General features: G+C 41.9%; 1 protein-coding gene across 2 annotated transcripts in view; it reads right to left on the bottom strand.

Annotated features, from left to right (window-relative positions):
* The window catches only part of grm7 (glutamate metabotropic receptor 7), a 226,229-nt gene that overhangs the window by 201,755 nt on the left and 1,677 nt on the right, over window positions 1-22,797 (bottom strand). The gene's annotated exons all lie outside the window — the stretch shown is intronic.

Genomic DNA, 22,797 nt, shown 5'->3' with positions numbered 1-22,797 from the left:
CGGTAAAGAAAATTAAATCCATTCAGCAATGTCAATATAACATTACAAGTACTATTTATTTTTTTATGATGGTGTTTATTTTAAAGGACAAATATGATGCATAATTTGTAGTTGCATTGTAGTGTTATTAGCATTTAAACATGTTGAGTACTTTTAGATTGGTTTAGAAGAAACTCTTTAAAAAAAAAATACATTTGGATATCTGTCATGACAGATGGCACCATCTAGGGAATTAGACAGGTTAAAAACACACAACTATAACGTTTCCAGGGAAATGATAGTAGCCATGCAGTGGTACTGATCGTGAAAAGACAGGAGAAATGCACAAAGCAAGATTGTCAATGATTTATGGACTTGAAAACAGCAGAAAAGCTTCTTGGAGCCACCGCACAGAGAAAACGTCAGTTATTGAAGTGAGGAGTGTTTTTGACGGAAAGGATTTTCTAACCAGGAAATCAAACTAGCGTGAATGAAGATAAATAAATAAAGTATGTTTTTGATGAGGGAACAATATTCAAAAAGCTCAAAAAAGTAAATATTCCTTTAAAGGAGACATTGTATTTTAAATATGAAAGGTTGATGCCAGTAAATAAAGTCTTCTTTGAATCTCTTCTGAAACAGCATACAGATTTGATGTGATGTGGTCATTTCCTCAGACAGCGGTGAAGGAGTTGGAGCGTGAAGATTGTCTGTAGCCAGGGCGAGCAGAGTCTACATCCCTCAGCACACCCGAGGAAACTCGCATAACCTGCGGTAGATTCACCCAGAGGCAATCACAGACCTGCAGAACACCATAACCATTTCAGAGGGTGCGGTTGTCAGTGTGGGTCAACAGGCCGGACAAAAAGCACAGATAAAGTTGGTGGGAACGATGGCCAACTCCTCCCGTAGGGATCAGGAGGCTAATGTGCCATGGCAGACCAGTCAACTGATGAAATTCACTGAGAGGAGGAAAGCATCGTGAGCAAAGAGAGAGGATGAGAGCAGGCAGCATTTAGAGGCAGACAGAGGAACATCTCAAAGATATATTGTAAAAGAGCTTCATCTTCTATTGCTTGTCCACAGGTGCAGGGTGGGTCCAAAACTCAGAGTGCAGCCTGCCAAAAAGTCCTATACTGCACTAATGCTCAAGCTTTTGTTGAATACAAAGAAATATACTCGAATCTCTATAACGACTATGATATCACACTATTTATCAAAATGCTCTTTTTGTTCAAAGATTTACACACTAGACTGACATTCTCAACACAAAATATTACTACGTTCTTTTATTAAACATTGTAGTGAATTCACTTGAGTTAAGCGCCAATTCTGTGCTGTTGCACTGCAGACTCAACCTCCATTGTCAACGCGGCTGCTCGGAGCTGTGGTCGCAAGGTCTCAGGTGCAACCCCGGAACCTGGTGGTGGACACTGAAAGTAAGGAATGCTATCAGGCTGAAGAAGGAGGCCTGTCAGGCTTCTTTGGCTTGCTGTGCCAGGTATCAGCGGGCCAGGCGTACCGCAGCTTCTGCTGTCGCAGAGGCAAAGGAAGGAGTTCAGGGAGGCCAAGGAGGAGGACTATCGGTCAGCCCCAAAGCTGGCAAACCGTCCGGCGCCTCATGAGGGGGAAGCAGTGCTTCACCAATACTGTTTATGGTGCGGTTGGAGACTTGCTGACCTCGACTGGGAATATCGTCGGACGGTGGAAGGAATACTTTGAGGATCTCCTTAATCCCACTGTCACGTCTTCCTAAGAGGAAGCAGAGACTGAGGACTTAGAGGCTCTGTAACATCGCATGGCAGTCAGGGATAGTACAGCTGGACTGGCAGACCAGGGTGGTGGTTCCTCTGTTCCAAGTACAGAGGGATCACACTCCTCAGCCTCCCCGGTGAGTTCTATTCCAGGGTACTGGAGGGGAGAATCCGACGGATAGTCAAACCTCGGATTCAGGAGGAGCCAGAGTGGTTTGGTCCTGGTTGTGGAACACTGGACCAGCTCTATACCCTCCATCGGGTGCTCGAGGGTTCATGGGAGTTTGCCCAACCAGTCCACATGCGTTTTGTGGATCAGGAGAAGGCTTTCGACCGTGTTTCTCGGGGTGTCCTTTGGGGGGTGCAGTGCATGTTGGACTCCGCCAGGGCTGCCCTTTGTAACTGAGTTTGTAAAAAAAAGAAAATTATGGACAGAATTTCTAGGCGCAGTGACAGGTCAGAGGGGGTCCGGTTTGGGGATCACAGGATCTCACCTCTTTTGTTTGCCGACGATGTTGTCCTGATGGCTCCATCAAACCCGGACCTGCAACATGCACTGGGACGGTTTGCAGCCGAGTGTGAAGCGGCTGGGATGAGAATCAGCACCTCCAAATCCGAGGCCATGGTTTTCAACCGGAGAAAGGTGGTTTCTCCCCCCCCCCCCTCTCCAGGGGGGTGGGGAGTCCTTGCCCCAAATGGAGTTCAAGTATCTCAGGGTCTTGTTCACGAGTGAGGGAAAGACGGAACGGGAGATTGACAGGCGGATCGGTGCAGCGGCTGCAGTGATGCAGTTGCTGCATCGGACTGTTGTGGTAAAGAAAGGAGCTGAGCCAAAAACAAAGCTCCAGGGAAAACCTATGACACGCTGGAGGAACTATGTCTCTCGGATGGAGGAAGTGTCTGGGGGGTGGGAAGTCTGTGAGTCCCTGCTTAGACTTCTGCCCCCGCGACCCGACCCCGGATAAGTGGAAGAAGATGGAATGATGGAGCTCTGACTGTGGAGAGTTTCTGTATTAAACTGAATTATAGCACATGTGTTTGATGAGAGAACATTACAATATTATTAAAAGGTAAAATAATTTGAGCCTCCTAATGATAATGGCATGAAGGAGATAACTACAGAATGACTGAAGAGATCAGTTACGGTTATTACTTCATATAATGCCACCCATGTTAAAGCATGTGTAAACATCAATGTAATAACCAGCTTAATGGAGCATAAAAATGAGTACATCTCATTAATTATTTCCTACAATTACACTATTCCATATGTCCCTTGACCTCATGTGGTACAGTAGTATCAGTAATGTATGGCGACTTTTATGGATAGGCAAGCACACCTGCGGTATTCAATATTTAGTGGATAATAGAAAAGTGTGGACATTTTATTTTAATTGTTTGAACCCGGGTCTCCTGTGTGAAAGGCAATCACCTATCCTACTGAGCTAAGCTCCCATACATTGCCAAGGTGCTAAATGGATTAAATACAATCAAATTACAACAAATTAGCATTCTATGTTGTTAAATGACTGCCTGTGTTTCTAATTAGCATCTAATCATTGGAAACGCGAACAGAGCCTTAGCTACAAACAAAGACTTGTCTCTAAAAGATCCTTTTTAAGTTTATTTGTTAAAACTTGGCGCTGCTGCTGCTTCGCTTCTCTTCACACATCGCGCACTTAGGACAAAACCTGCAAACATCTTTGATTTCCACATAGGTTTATTCAATGTGGTTTGAGCATAGATCCATGGGTTTTGCTGTGTTGTCCTCAGAGTGCATGCATACGATCCCCCGGGAACAAAGACAAAACTGTCATGGCGAAAAAGACCGCACACTTTACTTTACACACTCTACTTAAATAAACAAATGTTGAGCTAACAAAGCACCAAGATTTAGGTGTTTCCTCTTGTCCAGAGTAAAGCCACTCGCTTCAAGATGTCAAAGTGTTCAAAATGATCAGAACATTGCATTTCTAGTTTAGATGCATATAAAATCAGTGTTATACTTTTTTTTTTTAAATCTGGTTACAGTAGTGCAGCTTTTAATGCACAGAAAGTTGACAATAAACTGCGCAGGAAGGGAGTTTACTGTAGCTATAATCAGCAACAGCTTCACAGACTCCTGGATGTCTGGATTTATAAACAGACTCATGTGACTATCTACATTCATTTAATGTTTTATTTTTGTAAACAACACTTCAAACTTCAAACGCTTTTTAAAAAACGTTTTATTAAGAATATATGAGGTTTTTTGTAAGTTTTTTTTATAAGAGCTTTTCTATTAGGAGTGTTTTTTTTTTCTTTCAAGTTTTCTTTAAGTTATCTGTTCTTTTACTTCTGAACCTACTTTGTGTTGCAACACTAGAATTTCCTCATTCTGTGGACAAATAAAGGCTTATCTTAAACAGTGTAGCATTTGTCATTTGGCAGATCCCTTTTTGAGTCAGAAATGATTAACGCTGTTTCCACACCCAGTTTTACACAGCATCACTGAGCACCAGTTTTAATGGGAATGCAACCTGGCCGTGAGCGCAGAGCCAAGCAGAGTAAAGTAGAGCCGAGGAGGGGCTAAAGGAAAAGGCCCATAAAAGCCATGTGCATTGCTGTATGAAGCTTTAGGAAGTGAGCTTATTGGCTATGCAGGGGTGGTGCATCCTGCTTCACATTTTCTGTCTCAAAACGCTGTTCTGAGTGCATGTGAGTACTAGTGTTTTGCCAAGGGTTTGTCAGAGCTAGGAACAAGTTAGATCAATTTAACTACCAACTTCCTTCTTTGACATTTTGAAATTCTGTATTGTAAAATCAGCTTCACTTGGAACCTACTGCAAAGGGATAATTAACTTTCTCTTTCTGCATGGCAGGGATCCGCTCAAGGGGGTGCCCATGTTAACTAAGGTGAATAGAAATGAGCTTTTTACCATTCTTGAGCAAAATATAAAAACGAATCACTAAAAAACTAAATAGTGTGTGTGGTGCGCAGGGATGTTCATTCATATTCATATTGTTGCATCTTGAGTAAATGTGCTAATGGCCTGTTGACGTATGTCCCTGAGACACTTACACCGAGGTCTGAGTCAGTGTAGTGATTTTATCACACAAGGGTTGCTTTGTGAATGAGCGTCAATTTGCACCATGGTAAAGTAGGAAGAGGATACAATACACTTTAGACAGTGCACACTTGAGTAGACTATGTCCTTCTGGGCACACTAAGCCATTTCTGTCTGTAACTGAAATTGCAATATAATATGAAAAGTTGTGCGATAACATACTAATTTACTTAATCAGTAAAGTCACCACAATATAATTCAAAACTCCAATTGAATTATCACAATCAGCAAATTACATGTTATCTCTTCATAACACCTGACTAAACTGTTCTGAGTAGCAGCTACAAGTGGTTCTTACACGAAAAATGTGCAGTATGAACATGCTGGCTCCTGTATTTTATTTACCATAGCCATATGATAAGCTTAAGGCACAAAGCATTTGTTCTTTAAACCTACCACAAAATGAGCTCTTTGGCCACCTGGTGTTGAGCCAATAGACTTAATGAAAACACTAAATAACAACATAAGTTCAATTTAATTGTCTCTTAAGGGACTTTCCCATAGTCACAGCTCTACAAAACACCATACAGAGCTGGCACACTGAAATATGGCTCCAACATACAACTCCAGGGAACTTACATTTCTAATATAAAAACACAATGTGGAATGGACATAATACTGAAGTCTGCAATGAACAAGACAAAACTGAAGAGAGCTTTCATGATTTTCACTGAATACAATAGAAATTATAATATGTATTTGTACTTAATCATTTAACAAATGTTAAAACCAATGTGCACACTCTGTTCCGGGGCAAAACTCTGAGCTTGATCTAGGGGTTGATGGTAAATTTCAATACATTTTAGGGAAGTTGTGATTTATTACTATGTAATAAAATACATAGTAATTTTATTAATATAAACTATATTATGAATATAATTTTGTTTATTTTTTATAAAAACATACTTTAATGGTCTTTTTCTGACCCTACCACCGAGCATTAAAATACCTTGAGTCACGAGTTATGAATGCTTTAGGCTATTGTTGGCATTGCATAACAGGCCTACTGTGTGCTCGGTCTTCTGTCCCTAACACATTACCAGTATGATTTTGGCTCAAAGTTTTGAACCACAGCAGGGTCCTTTTTCCCTGCTTACCAAAAACCTGTCTGCTCACAACTTTTTGAGAGTCTCGAAACAGACCGGCACAAGAAATAAATTGGAGCAAGCACCATTATTCAGACCTGTTTTGCTGCGTCACATCTGTAAAACCATGCTCCATGAGCCGGGAAAAACCTTAAAGCCTCTTATCTACAGCCCAAACAACCTCTTGCTGTTTAGAGGAGAGAGAGCATTGTCTCAGTGCAGGGAAAACTGACTCAGCTTCGCACGCTCTCTTATTTTGCCATTGATAAACAGAGACATGAGAATGACAGTCTATCCATGGGTTTCAGTCACGTGACTTCATTGTTATTGTCGCCATGTTGAAGAGGTCATTGTATGCTATTGCCTATCTCTGCTGATGGATAGTAATAAGTATAATAATAGTAGTTAGTGTAATAGTACAATGTTTATAAATATTAGCAATAACCTGGTTGCGCACGGCCATGTACACCAATGACACTTTTTTCGGTCAAATTTGTTTTTTACAAGGTGCCTCTGATTGGCTGGCTTGTGACTGTCAACAGATTTGCTGATTGGCAGGCCCAAACAATTTCACTAACCCTTTGCCACTTCCAGCCAATGCCTAACCTTAACACAGGCCTATAGTAAGAAAGGCAGCGCTTCCCCTGACATTCTGTAAAATATACATTTGCTCGCTGAATTACTGCATAGCTGGGTTAAACAGGAAGGAACTCTCAACTGCTTGTTTTAATTCCTAAAAAACCCTAGAAAACAACAGAAATCAAACCTATTATCAAACCTAGTCCAACCTTGACTTTATTGATAAGAAGTGTCTAGAGGAGGGGGCGTTGGCATGGCTATAAATGTTTTATGATTTTTTGTGAGTTTCTTTGACGTTATCTTTGGAGGAAGTGAACAACACCGGAGTCAAAAGTAGAGCATCTTCAGACCTTGGGCAAGAGAGCTTCAGTGAATCAGTCAAGCACTCTGAACTGCACTGACAGTGGGCTGAGGACAATGAACCAGACCACGTCTATTCTCCACTGTGTGCAAGAACAAGCGCTTTTTGACTTTCCACTTTGATTTGCCCACACCTTCAAAAATACATTGGAGTTTATTTTACAATACTAAATCTTTGATGGACAATGGTGAACCAGCCAAACACAATAGTACTTGTATTGTAATAATGGAACTAAACAGAGTTAGATTGTGGAATATATAACATGGAAAAATTCGATTTTTAGCTCACTTTTCAATTGGTGGACAAATCTCAAAGACATTAGAACATTAAAAACAGCAATACATTCCAACAAGAAAATAAAATGCATAAAAACATAAAAGGCAAAGTAGTAAATGAAAAGGCTTTCCTAAACAACAAAGCCTAAGGTTATTTTTGAAGCATTCCACAGTTTGTGGTGCCTGCAGTTCATCGGATATGGCGTTCCAGAGGTGAGGGACCACTGTTGAAAAGGCCCTGTCCCCTATAGAGTGTGGTCATGGGTGGACAGAGACGGTAGGTATTGGCGGACCAGAGGGATCTTGTGGTGGACGGTAATGTTTTAAGTAGTAGGGCGCATTTCATTGGATACAGTGGTGGGTTTTGTTGCCTTCAATACAATGGGTTATTGGAAGCCAGTGGAGTGTCTGGCTTGCATGTCCTCGTCAAGACCCTGGCAGCAATGCAGATACACTTCAGATATTTTCTTCTGGATGCCTAACTTGTTGGTGCAGCTTAAACAAAGCAGTTTAACACGTTACATGTTTCGCTATGAGTTTGTGACAGCGCAGGACAGTACAGTTAAAAAGGCACTGAGATCCTGTGGGAGGAGGTTGCATTGGTTGGTTGGGTTGACGAGCGTTAGGCATTGACACAGGAGACTTCTGTTGTTCCCCCTTTGCACAGGAAGCTATTTTTAACCATGACTTCTTCCTCTGTAATTTCAGCATGTGTTTACAACTGTATCTAGTCCAAAAGTGCATCAGCAAGTCACAAATTCCCACAGCTTGAGAGTCTAATCTTTAAGACTATGGAACACATACGTTTACATGATTAAAAGTTAGCCACGTGATGCATGCTGTGAACATATGCACATGTAATTCGTAAATCTGTTATGCAATGGTCCAATTTTTTTTTGGAACATGGAACGCAAGCTTCTGCCACATTTTTTAGTTGCTAATAAACAGAGAAAAATAAGTAACTATATTCAGTTACAACCATACATAATAAACATTATGTTATGGGAATGTTAAAGTCTTATCTTCCCTCTTAGTGAAACTTCTCCAAAAAGTCTGGGGTACTTTTGATGTGATGACAACATGGCGACGGTAGTATATCATATTATCATAATAATACTTAAAGCTTCATGATGAACAAGCAAAATATGTTTCTTTGCTCACTTGCCTATTTGTGATGGCAAATATCAGTGTCCTTTATATTTAAACACATATGTTAGCCTGTGTATATTATTGTTTTATTTTAAATGTTCCAGTATTTCCATTAATGAACCTTGGAGTTGGGCGATATGATGATAATATTGTTTATTGCTACATTGAAAAAGCGTGATGGTGCCACCAAAAACATCCCCTCTGGAGTATGCATATTTCATATATATTTTCAACCATTTGGCCGATATTCAGCCTCTTTTCTGTTTGCAAAATCGCTGTTGTTTACAAAGTTATGCAGCTGTTTAAAAGATAAATGTTAGTGTGTGGGGCTAGTCTTGAGACATGGAAATATTCTGACTTTATCAACTCATGCATAAAACACCTGAATACACACTCCATGAATGTCCTGTTTGGATTTTATTATTTTATGTGTCCGCGAAGAACAGAAGAGAAGTCGCTTAGACAGGGCAGATCCAGGTGAATGAACTAACTTCATAAATTGCGCAAATACGCAGAGAACGGTAATGGACGTCTTTGCTCGAACACTTTGTATCGCCACGAGACACGTGTTGTGCGTCAGCAACGAGCCATCGTTAAAACGTATCAATTTCTCTGTTTTCATGTGCTCATGCAGTCAAAAGAGCCTCGCCACAGGTCAACACTGTGTTTGGTTTAATGAAGATGTGTTCATTTATATACACACAAGTTTACTGTATGTATACTGTCATTAGACTCTGGTGGTTGAAAACACAAAGCAAATAGGAAGTTCAATGTCAGGTTCTATTTAAATCTGTGTGGTTCAGTCTTTGGTTTTGCTTTGAATTTGCTTTAATACACAAAATGAAATAATCGAGACTGTTGATCTATTTTACCCACCCTGTATGAGCTATTTTCAGATTTTCAGATTTGGCTTTAATTAGATGGACAAACAATAAAATCGTCTATCGTGGTATAATTAGTAAGAACTGATTACTCTAATAGACCTATCCATTTTAAAGAATGTTGGTAGCTTTGAATCATATAATAGATGTATCTTCTCATTAAACCCCTCATAATTGTATTTAGAGTGATCCACACGTGTTTGAGTGATCTTTGTAATTGTAGTTGTCAGTAGTCGTTCAAAGGAATGTCTGGTGACAAACTGACTACATTATTTTCATTTGCAAAACTAGACTTCCAACTTTCAAAGACAACATAACAGTAAACCATTCTCTGCCTGCTCACATTTCCACCAATCACTGTACATGAACACTACATCCGCAGAGACAAGCAGAGAGCCCCTCACCACGTGCTGGACATCTTCCCAGAGCCCATCACAGTCAATGTCCCTCTGATATGTCCTTGACTTTTGGACCGGCCAAGTTGGCAACACATAAATCTTGTCCATGGGAGAGATGATTTTTAAGCTGTGTCCTGACAATCCACACAATGAGGGCGACGTTTGTCCTGATGTCTCCCGGAAAAGCCACAGCAATGTCAAGAAATGGAAACTGACAGCTTTTAGCATAAGTCAAACCCATGGAAAGAGTAGGCCTGAAGGCAAACATGAATACATCTAAAAGAGGTAAAAATATAGCCGCAAGCGGCAATGATCGGCCCTCGCCACGCTGCCGCCACGCCGCAAGAGGAGGGGGCGCTAACGCGCCCCAATTGTCCTTTTATTATGCCTACTGCTGAATCTGTGACGCTGTCACATCTTCTCCCCTTTGTTTTACCATCAAAAAGCAATTTTATTTTGAATTCTTGGCAAAATGTGCGGCTTTGCCGCACAGACACCGTGACTCTTTGAATAAAAATGTGGATAACTTTTGATGGTCCTGAAGATGAGTCTCACCAAATTTCAGGTTAATAGGGCTGACGCCCTGGGAGGAGTTTGTGAAAGTATAAAGTGTAAACATGTTCTGGCGATTTCCCCATTGGAATAACATGGAAGGTTTCGGTCATCGTTACGGCAACGCCATAACAATTATGACATGGGTCTCATTGACTTTTTGATGGGGATGCCAAAATTGAGTTGTGTGTCAAATTTCATATAATTTCGCAAAACTAAACATTTAACCTCCATATAAAATCTGTAGGGGGCGCTGTGGCGCCAAATGAATTTATTTCACTTCAAGTAGGTTTAGGGCAAAGAGTTTAAAAAACTGATTCTAATTTGACGCAATTCGGACTTTATCTGCGCAAACGGCAGAAATTTTAAATATGGGAGATTTCTGAAATTCTAGCTACAGTTTGCGGCTTCGCCGCACAGAGACCGTGAGAGGTATCAATGTAATTTGGATAACTTTTGATGTCCCACTCCTCAGTAGCATTTTAACCAAATTTCAGCTTTTTAGGGCCAACGCCCTAAAGGAGTTCGTAAAAGTACGACGTTTGGAAAAACTCCGAAGTCATGTTTAGCCATTTTTGAAGCAATATGGCCGACATTTGGTTGGGCGGACGGCGTTGCCGTAATAATATTTTTTACTTCTCTTGTCTACCTCTGCGCCAAATTTCATGATTCTACGATCAGATTTTTTTTGGGTCGTTTCCCATCTCTCAATGCATTTTTGGCACATTTGGGGGCGCTGACGCGCCAATTTTTTTTTATTTTAGAAAAGGGAAATAGCCAGAATGTAGAGAGGCACGATTTTTAGAGGTGTGCAAATTTTTTTGACTTTTCGTCAATGTTCACTGGGTGAAAAATAGGGGGGTTGGTCCCGAGAAGAAAGAAAGAAAGAAGAAAGAATAATATTCCGATGCGAAAACAATGTTTCCCATTTTCCAAATATCATAAACTATACATTTTCGGAAAGCGCTCGCGCTTTCCTACCTCATGGTGTGGGTCCCTGGTCACTGACGGGTACTTTCGTTAATTTTGAGTGGGCTCCGCCCACTTTGTGTTTTTGGCCCTCTATACAGTAATAATGTTCATTTTTTGCATTACATGCTTATATGCACGGAACATGAAAGAGATGGGGAACGTATTCGTGAGGTACTTAGCGCAAATGAGTGCTTTATATGGGGATGACGACCGCTTCGGGGTCGTCATCTCAATGTAAAGTGCTCGTTTAGTGCGCACTTTTGCACGGGCTTTGCCCGTTTACAACGGTAATGTTCCATTTTCCTACTACTAATTAGTATGCACGGGGCGTGCATGAGTGAAGGAGTGCGTTAGTGAGTGTTTGGAAGTGGGCGAGCGCTTCGCGCTCGATTTCGTGCACACTACGTGCGCACTTTCGCAGCCGTGCTTCGCACGGCCTTAGATTAATAGGCCTCTCGCCAGCTTGTGGTGCTCGGGCCTAAAAATAAAAATAATAATATTTTTAGCAAAAACAATAAAGCCGTTTCCACTATAACAACAAATGATACATCGTTTGAAAGCTCTAAGCCTTCCCGATGCCGCCATGGGGTGGAATCATCATTACGTGCGCTTACGCGCTCGTCACTCCCTATTCCGTCGGGATGCCCCGCCCACTCCCCATAGACTTCCATTGATTTGAGCAGATACAAGCATGGCCCATGCCTGCGGCATGGACTCTCGCGTACGGGACGATGCCAGGAGGGTTTTTGGAGGAATGCAGCGCTTCGCGCTGCTGTTGTCAACAATTAGTGAATGGGCTACGCCCATTCACTAATTGTTGACTATTTCTGTCATAGCAGGAGTAAGTATGCATGATCCATGCCTTCGGCATGGGCTAGTTCACTGTACTTGCCAGGGGCGACGGGGTACCAAACATGCGGGCTGCGCCCGCATGTTTGGTCAGACAGTTGCAACACTGCCGAAGGCAGCGTTAGGGAGCAATAGGCCCTCCGCCCTGCTGGGGCTCGGGCCTAATAAAAAAAATAATAATATTTTTAGCAAAAACAATATAGCCGTTTCCACTATAACAACAAATTATACATCGTTTGAAAGCTCTAAGCCTTCCCCATGCCGCCATGGGGTGGAATCATCATTACGAGCGCTTACGCGCTCGTCACTCCCCATTCCGTCGGGATGCCCCGCCCACTCCCCATAGACTTCCATTGATTTGAGCAGATACAAGCATGGCCCATGCCTGCGGCAAGGATTCTCGCGTACAGGACGATGCCAGGAGGGTTTTTGGAGGAATGCAGCGCTTCACACTGCTGTTGTCAACAATTTGTGACTGGGCTATGCCCAGTCACAAATTGTTGACTATTTCTGTCATAGCAGGAGTAAGTATGCATGATCCATGCCTTCGGCATGGGCTAGTTCACTGTACTTGCCAGGGGCGACGGGGCACCAAACATGCCCCCGTCGCAGTTGCAACGCTGCCTTCGGCAGCGTTGCGGGAGCAATAGGCCCTCCGCCCTGCTGGGGCTCGGGCCTAATAATATTCCGATGCGAAAACAATGTTTCCCATTTTTCAAATATCATAAACTATACATTTTCAGAAAGCGCTCGCGCTTTCCTACCTCATGGTGTGGGTCCCTGGTCACGGGTACTTTCGTTAATTTTGAGTAATACTCTATACAGTAATAATGTTCAATTTTTGCATTACATGCTTATATGCACGGAACATGCAAGAAAAGCATGGGGAACGTATTCGTGAGCTACTTAGGGCAAATAAGTGCTTTATATGGGGATGACGACGAAGCGGTCGTCATCCCAATGTAAAGTGCTCGTTTAGTGTGCACTTTTGCACGGGCTTCGCCCGTTTACAACGGTAATGTTCCATTTTCCTACTACTAATTAGCATGCACGGGGCGTGCATGAGTGGAGGAGTGCGTTAGTGAGTGTTTGGAAGTGGGCGAGCGCTTCGCGCTCGATTTCGTGCGCACTACGTGCGCACTTTCGCAGCCGTGCTTCGCAAGGCCTTACGAGATTAATAGGCCTCTCGCCAGCTTGTGGCGCTCGGGCCTAATAAAAAAAACGGTGTGTGTATTGAGAGAGAGCGAGATAGAGAGGAGAGAGAGAGAGAGAGAGAGAGAGAGAGAAAGAGAGAGAGAGAGACTATAAATGACCCATTTTATACGATGCTCTACCCCTTTATCCTCAAACATACTACAATCTCAAACAATACAGTACAACATTTCATTACATTTACATGAAAGTTCCCTCAGATCTGGACAATCTCTAATGCTGTTGATGACTTCAGAGCCAGTTCAATGATCTTATTACATCACCAATGAAAAGAAATGTTAAGGGATGATGGCTTCATTGAAGAGATATATATTGAATAGTAATTAACTGGTGCAGGATGAAATAGCATTGAATGGTAACCATGGCAACAAGCGCCGTTCAGTTGCATAGAAGAAGAGCAATGCTAAAATCCAGAACTAGGACACTTTTGCCTATCTACACTTTACTTGCAGTAATTAGATACAGAGCTTCATAAATACTTTTGTCCTTGTTTGCAGCAATGGGTTAGCAACTGGCTTAAATACAACGGAATCAGGCCTCCGCCAATCATATACCAAGTTCACATCTCAAATTAGAGTGAAAATGAATGTGCTTGACACAATTTACCATTAGAATAATAGGTATTGTTTTACAGAACATATGCGTGTTTTGTCTATATGTGTATGTATATATATATATATATATATATATATATATATATATATATATATATATATATATATATATAGATAGATAGATAGATAGATAGATAGATAGATAGAGATATATATAGAGATATATATATATATATATATAGATACAGATATAGATACAGATATAGATATATATAGACAGATATATACATCTTGAGGAACAATTCAACCTTTAAAAGCAGATGTTTAGATGTGGTTTAGCCAGGATGTATGTAAAATTACATTCACTAACGTTTATATATTCTCTGATCATACATTTCATTTTACTTCTCATAAAGAATTTGGATGTATAGCAATTACAATTAGAAGCCTTTCTAGCGATTACAAATTAATGTGCATGACTCTGACTCACAATGGAGGTCACATTTAGACACATTTAAACTTCAGGTGGACTTGCAAGTGTGAAATCTGATGAACAATTGAAGGGTCACTGTAGAAAGAGAGATTGCAATTACCCATGACCGTACTTTTAAGACAATGCAAAGGAAGCAGTGTTGTATTGCATTGCCTGTCGGAATAGATTTAATCTTATCCAAGGCATCTTAGTCCGAGCCACATTTATTACCCACTTTACAAAGGTTTATTTGAAAACACAAGCAGTGTTTTCCTGTTAAAGGAAGAGAGGTGTAATTGTCATTATGCCTCTCTTTGTCCTTTCTGTTCTATGACTATTGTTCATGAAGGATACAGGATAAGTCTGGCAGGGTGGGGATGATGTCTTAGACACTTTAACATTCTGTTACATGTTCCAGTGGTCAGGACAATACTCGTAAACTCTTATATTACATACATATGCTATATATAAGGCTAAAAGTGATTTGTCTGTTATGAACGGAATTTATTTTCATATGTTGTATATATCTGATTGTATTGCTCTGGCAAAGATGTTTAATGTGGATACATATCCAGTTTTCCACTATATACCGGTAATCTATAAATTAACTCAAATTTATTATTTCTTACTATACATTTTATCCTTGAGGAACAAAGATTAGCATTTCTATTCTTTGGAAGGGGATGGTGATGTAAAAAGATCATTGAACTCGCAATGAAGTAGAAGTCTGCACGTTCTCCCCGTGTTACCACCAGAACCTCTGGGTTCTCTCTGGGTTCTCTCTGAGTTCTCTCTGGGTTCTCTCTGGGTTCTCTCTGGGTTCTCTCTGAGTTCTCTCTGGGTTCTCTCTGGGTTCTCTCTGAGTTCTCTCTGGGTTCTCTCTGGGTTCTCTCTGAGTTCTCTCTGAGTTCTCTCTGGGTTCTCTCTGGGTTCTCTCTGAGTTCTCTCTGGGTTCTCTCTGGGTTCTCTCTGGGTTCTCTCTGGGTTCTCTCTGGGTTCTCTCTGGGTTCTCTCTGAGTTCTCTCTGGGTTCTCTCTGGGTTCTCTCTGGGTTCTCTCTGGGTTCTCCGGCTTGCTCCCATTGACATACATGTGTTAGGTAAATTTGCAACTGTAAATTGCCCCTAGTAAATGATTGTGATGTCTCTATGTCTCTGTGTTAACCCTGTGACGAGCTGGCCCCTGTCCAGGGTGTACCCCGCTTAAGACCCAAAGTCACTGGGATTGGCTCCAGTCACCTGCGACCCCTGACAGGAACAAGCGGTAGGAAATAAATGAATGGCAAAAAAATTAAAACAAGTAGGAAAGAGTAGTTGGAGGGTTTTTTCGCTGCAGTCTTTTTGAAATAAATAGTATTTATTGCTTTGCCCTAAAATCTTCCATAGTATGATATTAAACGTATTACTTCATCTACACAATCAGGTCAGACGTGAAGAGGTGACCCGGCTGTTTTTCAGTAACATTACAGTTAAAGCCTCAAGTCGTGTTTATGTTCACAACATTCTAGAATTCCTATTTTTCACAGTTGGTGTTTTCAGATTCTAGAATGTGATGACATCATACTCTCAGACGAGGGAAAGAGGCAAAGTTCCCTGTTGATAACACTGTATTTTGCCATTTAATATATAAATAATATATTCGTTGCTGCTCGGGTCCTGACTAGAACCAGGAAGTACCATGGCCTAGCACGAAAGTACATCTCGGACTCTGATGACCTCAGGGTCCGGCCTCCTGCTGGTGCCAGAGTCAGGACTAAACATGGACCGGCCTCCTGCTGGTGCCAGAGTGAGGACTAAACATGGACTTGCCTCCTGCTGGTGCCAGAGTCAGGACTAAACATGGACCGGCCTCCTGCAGGTGCCAGAGTCAGGACTAAACATGGACTTGCCTCCTGCTGGTGCCCAGAGTCAGGACTAAACATGGACCGGCCTCCTGCTGGTGCCAGAGTCAGGACTAAACATGGACCGGCCTCCTGCTGGTGCCAGAGTCAGGACTAAACATGGACCAGCCTCCTGCTGGTGCCAGAGTCAAGACTAAACATGGACCGGCCTCCTGCTAGTGCCAGAGTCAGGACTAAACATGGACCGGCCTCCTGCTGGTGCCAGAGTCAGGACTGAACATGGACCGGCCTCCTGCTGGTGCCAGAGTCAAGACTAAACATGGACCGGCCTCCTGCTGGTGCCAGAGTCAGGACTAAACATGGACCGGCCTCCTGCTGGTGCCCAGAGTCAGGACTAAACAAGGACCGGCCTCCTGCTGGTGCCAGAGTCAGGACTAAACATGGACTGGCCTCCTGCTGGTGCCAGAGTCAGGACTAAACATGGACCGGCCTCCTGCTGGTGCCAGAGTCAGGACTAAACATGGACCAGCCTCCTGCTGGTGCCAGAGTCAGGACCAAACATGGACCGGCCTCCTGCTGGTGCCAGAGTCAGGACTAAACATGGACCGGCCTCCTGCTGGTGCCAGAGTCAGGACTAAACATGGACCGGCCTCCTGCTGGTGCCAGAGTCAGGACTAAACATAGACCGGCCTCCTGCTGGTGCCAGAGTCAGGACTAAACATGGACCAGCCTCCTGCTGGTGCCAGAGTCAGGACTAAACATGGACCGGCCTCCTGCTGGTGCCAGAGTCAGGACTAAACATGGACCGGCCTCCTGCTGCTGCCCAGAGTCAGGACTAAACATGGACCGGCCTCCTGCTGGTGCCAGAGTCAGGATTAAACATGGACCGGCCTCCTGCTGGTGCCAGAGTCAGGACTAAACATGGACCGGCCTCCTGCTGGTGCCAGAGTCAGGACTAAACATGGACCAGCCTCCTGCTGGTGCCAGAGTCAGGACTAAACATGGACCGGCCTCCTGCTGGTGCCAGAGTAAACATGGACCGGCCTCCTGCTGGTGCCAGAGTCAGGACTAAACATGGACCGGCCTCCTGCTGGTGCCAGAGTCAGGACTGAACATGGACCGGCCTCCTGCTAGTGCCAGAGTCAGGACTAAACATGGACCGGCCTCCTGCTGGTGCCAGAGTCAGGACTGAACATGGACCGGCCTCCTGCTGGTGCCAGAGTCAAGACTAAACATGGACCGGCCTCCTGCTGGTGCCAGAGTCAGGACTAAACATGGGCCGGCCTCCTGCTGGTGCCAGAGTCAGGACTAAACATGGGCCGGCCTCCTGCTGGTGCCAGAGTCAGGACTAAACATGGACCGGCCTCCTGCTAGTGCCAGAGTCAGGACTAAACATGGACCGGCCTCCTGCTGGTGCCCAGAGTCAGGACTAAACATGGACCGGCCTCCTGCTGGTGCCCAGAGTCAGGACTAAACATGGACCGGCCTCCTGCTGGTGCCAGAGTCAGGACTAAACATGGACCGGCCTCCTGCTGGTGCCAGAGTCAGGACTAAACATGGACCGGCCTCCTGCTGGTGCCAGAGTCAGGACTAAACATGGACCGGCCTCCTGCTGGTGCCAGAGTCAAGACTAAACATGGACCGGCCTCCTGCTGGTGCCCAGAGTCAGGACTAAACATGGACCGGCCTCCTGCTGGTGCCCAGAGTCAGGACAAAACATGGGGAATCTGCGTTTCAGTTTTATGCAGCTAAAATCTGGAACATTCTTCCTGAAGATGTGAGACAGGCTTCTACTCTGACAATGTTCAAATCTAAGCTAAAATCAGTTTTGTTTAGCTGTGCATATGACTGAAAGGATTTTACTTGCACTCTTCTCTTTTAGGTCTTTTGTGATTTCTGTCATGTCTTTGTGATTTTAATGTATTTTTCCCTGTTGTGTGAAGCACTTTGCATTGCCTTGTGTATGAATTGTGCTCTACAAATGAACTTGCCTTGTGGAATTCTATTTTGGATATTTCTTTCAAAAACAGTAAATCTCCCATAGAGTCACATAGGCCCTGGCCCACCATCTGAGATTGCAATATGGTTGCATCTAATTCTAGACTGTGAACATAACCATAACATCTCCATGGAGACAAGCAGGCCGCCTGAAACAATACACAGTGTAACTCTGGGAAATTTCATCTTGTGCATTCACAATAGACTTTGATTTGAATCAGGATTCGTTTGCTTGGCTGGTTCGTTTGGGTAATTGTGTACGCACAATCGAACTCTGATCCGGACCAAAGAGAAATCTGGTCCGGTTGAAAAGGTCGATCTTGGTCCGATTGAATCTAACGCAACAAAACCAGAGAGCAGAACAGAACCATGAAACGCCTCGGGGAAGGTTCTGGATATTAGATCCATAAAAGTCGAAGAATAAATCCAAACAGTGCTAAAGTCCTGCTCCAAGTTTTTTTTTCTTTTTTTCTTCTGTATCTACCTGTGTTGCATCAATGAAATTTCCCCATGTGGGACAATAAAGGATTATCTTATCTTATCTTAAGTTGGTTTATGTGACAGCGATCAGACAAAGCTCCAGCTTCTTCCTCACCTTTCTGTCTTCCTTTGGCTGATGTACACAGTGCCTCTACAGGCGAGGGGGAGAGGTGCCTTTCTGCACTTGTGGTTCGATTGATAATGGTGTTGTGAACGTGAACCGGACCGGCTCAGAGAAAGTCCCCAATCAAACAGTTTGCTTCAATTAGTTAGCTCGTTAGTTCTATAAATATTATTTTGGTCACAGGTATATTTGGTCATTATTCCAAAAACACTAACACTAGACATGCTGACAGACCAAAAAGGTGTAAGCTTAAGTTTTATGCTGCTTGACTGATTTTGAACATATTCTGTAGAGAGACTTAAACATAAAACTTGATCAATATATATCGATTATGCCAGTGCATCAATAAGGCTCTAACCCACACAATCATTCACATAAACATTACAATTTAAATGAAACAATAGGAGCCTTATGTGTGAGCTGGAGTGGGTGCACCTTAAAGGGCTGACTGACTCTACCACAGCGCTTCCTTTATTCTTAGTGGAGCCAGCGAGGGAAAAGAGGCTTCCCAAGCAGCCGTGACAGGCTAGGGAAGCTACACAAAGGTGCCCCAAACAGGGGAGGAGGCAACGGAGAGCAGATCCGGCCTCTCTGGGGTCTGGGATTAACTGAATGCAAGTTTATGTGCAGCAATGAAAGTTAGCCACTCGAGGAGGTGGAAACATGAAGGAAGAAGAGAACCTGTGAGGACCCTGTGAATTCCTCCCTCGTGTTGTTTCTCTAGTGACTATAATTACAGCAAATAACACACTGTTGGAATGAGCTATATTAAGGTGATCATTTGCATTACTTTGACATGGAAATATTACATTTATCTTGACACCAATATGTAGACAAAAAGTGAAATTATTGTAAAAAGTGCTTGAGTAAATATTAACATTTCACAACTAAAATTTGAATCATGAATTTGAATGTAAATGTACAACATGTGGGCAAAGCAATCGGCTTTAGAACAGCTTTTTCTTCCCGGTTGACAAGACAGCACACAACGGTCTAATTCAGATTTAAAGGTTATGTTTTCTTCATGTCCCATTATAATAAAACATTACCAAATTAAAATGTGCAGGATGTGTGCGGTAAGACACACACAGGCACGATAAATTAGACAGAGCATGTGAAATTACAAATATGACATGCAGAGGTATCAAACAATGTAGTTTCAATCGATCTTAAACACTCAGAGTTACAATTTCGGTAAATGCCGAAAGGTCTTTCATATGTTGTGCCATAAATGACTGCAAGCCTCATTACAAAAATTTACACTGTCACTTAGACCAGAGAAACCACGCACTACGTATGGCTAATGATCTGTAGCCCACTGCCCATTAGCCAGAATGATCACAACAGCTGGTACAAGCACTGTATCCAAATGACACGGGCCGACTGGTGTCCACGTGTTTCCATTCAGAATTCTTACACACAATAAAGTTAAAGTATCAAAACTGTGGCGCCTGTGAAGAAGGAAGTAGAAGTAACACACAGTTAAGGCAGAAATAAGTGTAGATTTTCAAAAGTGTTACATGAAGCTAACAAAAAAATGTGAAGAATAAGTACACGCAATCAATTCTGAACCCCAAGAATGTTGCTCCAGCCATTATTTCTTGACCAATAAGTCAGTTTATAGTAATTATCTTGACAGACCTAGTTCTAACTCCTGCCTTTGTCTCTTTTCTCTCCCTTTTGCAGGATTTTTTTTCAATGCGTGCACAGCCTTAGAGCATCTTTTTCAGCTGGAGAAGCAGAGACACTCCCACTGCAGCCATCATCTGGCATCAGATCCTTTCTTCCAGGTTTATAAAATGATGTAGAGGTCATATTTTGACACAAAGTGCTGCTTTTTCAATTTGGGTGAATAACAAAATAAACGTTTGTACCCCAGCTTTAAGTAAGGTTGAATTTTGTTCAGTGTTCTCCTCATAAAGGTGATTAACAGGGACTATTCTGTATAATGCGCTGTGACAAGGGGGATTTAATGGTCCCGCATCTTCAATCTGGAATGAGTCAACTGGTGTTAGGACCTAATGAAGCACATCGGGGAAGGCTAGCGGTTAAAAATCTGAGATAAAATGACTTTGAGAGGTACAAACCAACAGGACAGACAGGGCGCATACAGATGCTCAAGTGCACATGGCATGATTAGAATTTAGATATTTATATATGGTCACAATGCAATTTATGTCCACAGTTAATACATAAATATAATAATCTGATGCTTTCTCGTACAACAATTCACCTTCTAGAAATAACATTTATTCCTTTCTTACTGAAATTTAAGAATGATACGTAAAATATAAATATGCACACACACAAAAAATAATCTAGCTGTTAATGTGATAATAGCGTTCAGGAAGTTTGCTTTAATAAATTAAATTGTGAAAGAAAGCAAATGAAGGAATGTTTAATCATGCAAAATCTGATACTGTGACTAAAAAAAACAACAAAAGATGCTAAAACTGTGGGATAACAATCTATGTAAAAAGCTCTTTGAAGCACAAACAATTATCTCAAATAATGTGTTTTACAGTTCACTGCCATGCCTTATGTCCTGTACATTTGTCCGGGAGTCTAGTTTTCACCCTCTGTGTGTAATTCAGACTCAATGTGTCGCTGCTGTGACTTTGTTTCCAACTAAGCCAACATCATGGGTGTAGTGAACTGAAAACAGCGGCAGAATGGATGAGTTTCTATCACAAGAGAAAATAAAGAGCCTTCAATTTGATTCAACAGAGCGTAGATGGAAGGGATGCATGGGCACCTTTTTACTGGTAATCCCTAGAAACCCTCACTTCAAAGGATGAACTGTAGCTTTTGAAAATGATTTATCTTGTTTTTTGTGTAGTTAAACAAGTCAATGATTGAATGTATATATTATTGCTATTATTATCATTAGTAGTAGCAGTAGTAGTAGTAGTAGTAGTAGTAGTAGTAGTAGTAGTAGTAGTAGTAGTTTACGCAATAATGTCACACTCATGTGCAATACTTAGACGCAATAATGTCATATTCATGTGCATAGAACTTCTGAAAATAAGAGTGTTTACTTTACCACTATGATTAGTATTATTTTGTCCTGTGTTTTTTATTTTTATCTTTCTATTTTTATTTCTATTTTATTTATTTTTATTTTTCATTTTTTATTTATTTTTCTTCTCTCTATTCCCAATTAAGAGTGCTCTGTATCTTCTGTATCCACTTGTGTTGCAGCATAAATAAAGACATAGCTTATCTTATCTTAGTAGTAGTAGTAGTAGTAGTAGTAGTAGTAGTAGTAGTAGTAGTGTTGGGCAATACAGTATATACAATTTTAGATAATATTGTGAATGGTGTTTTGACGATATGCAGAATTAGAATATTGAGTAAAACATTTATAGGAGGAAAAACTTTCAAATAAATGTAGAAGATGCTATTTATGCATGTTTGCGATTCATTTTACGGACATTTCACATTTTGTCTAAACCTCAACTAACACGTTTAAAGACTTGTTTTAGCACGTTTAACATATAAATTGAGGTTATATTTTCTGCCTGTCATTATCCGGATGCTAATTTCAAAGCACCGTCAAATAACATTCCTAAACTGTCAAAGCGAGGAAGAACTCTGTGCCGCCGCAATTACACGTGTTGATTGCTGTGCTTGATTATGCATAAATCTCATGTATAAAAGAATGGCAGGTTCGTAAACAAAAATGGAAAAAGGGACATCTGTGGAAGGATAGAAGAACAAACAGATTGTCCAATTCTTTGCAGCGACTGAAAGCGTATGAGTGATTTCTGATTCTGAAGGTCAGGAGCGCTGGAGGATTAAGCCACAGTTCATGTTTTATGTAATTGGAGAAAATTGAAACACAGAGATAACCCGCTCGGACACAGACACAGCTTTACACAGAGAGGTCCTGGGACTTTGTTGCTGTGAAGTGGGAATGCTACTCAGCCACCATGACACCATATTACAGAAAGTTTGTGAATGAATGGAAACTACAACATAGAAGAGAGTTATCTATCTATATCGAACCAACCAACCAGAAAAAAGACAACCTGTTCCATACCAGTCATATCCATACTTTCCTGACCAAGTATTGCGGGTTGTGTTGACAATTGAGTTATGTGTTATTTCCTACATTTTAAAGCTTGCAGTATATCAAGGGTAACAATCACCCGCATACATATTGAGGATTATAAAG

The sequence above is a fragment of the Eucyclogobius newberryi genome, unplaced genomic scaffold (genome assembly GCF_026437365.1).
Source record: "Eucyclogobius newberryi isolate DKJ021-1_F unplaced genomic scaffold, fEucNew1.0.hap1 SCAF_19, whole genome shotgun sequence".
Classification (NCBI taxonomy): domain Eukaryota; kingdom Metazoa; phylum Chordata; class Actinopteri; order Gobiiformes; family Gobiidae; genus Eucyclogobius; species Eucyclogobius newberryi.
Note: the sequence above shows the minus strand (reverse complement) of the source record. Positions and strands in the feature narration are given on the sequence as shown.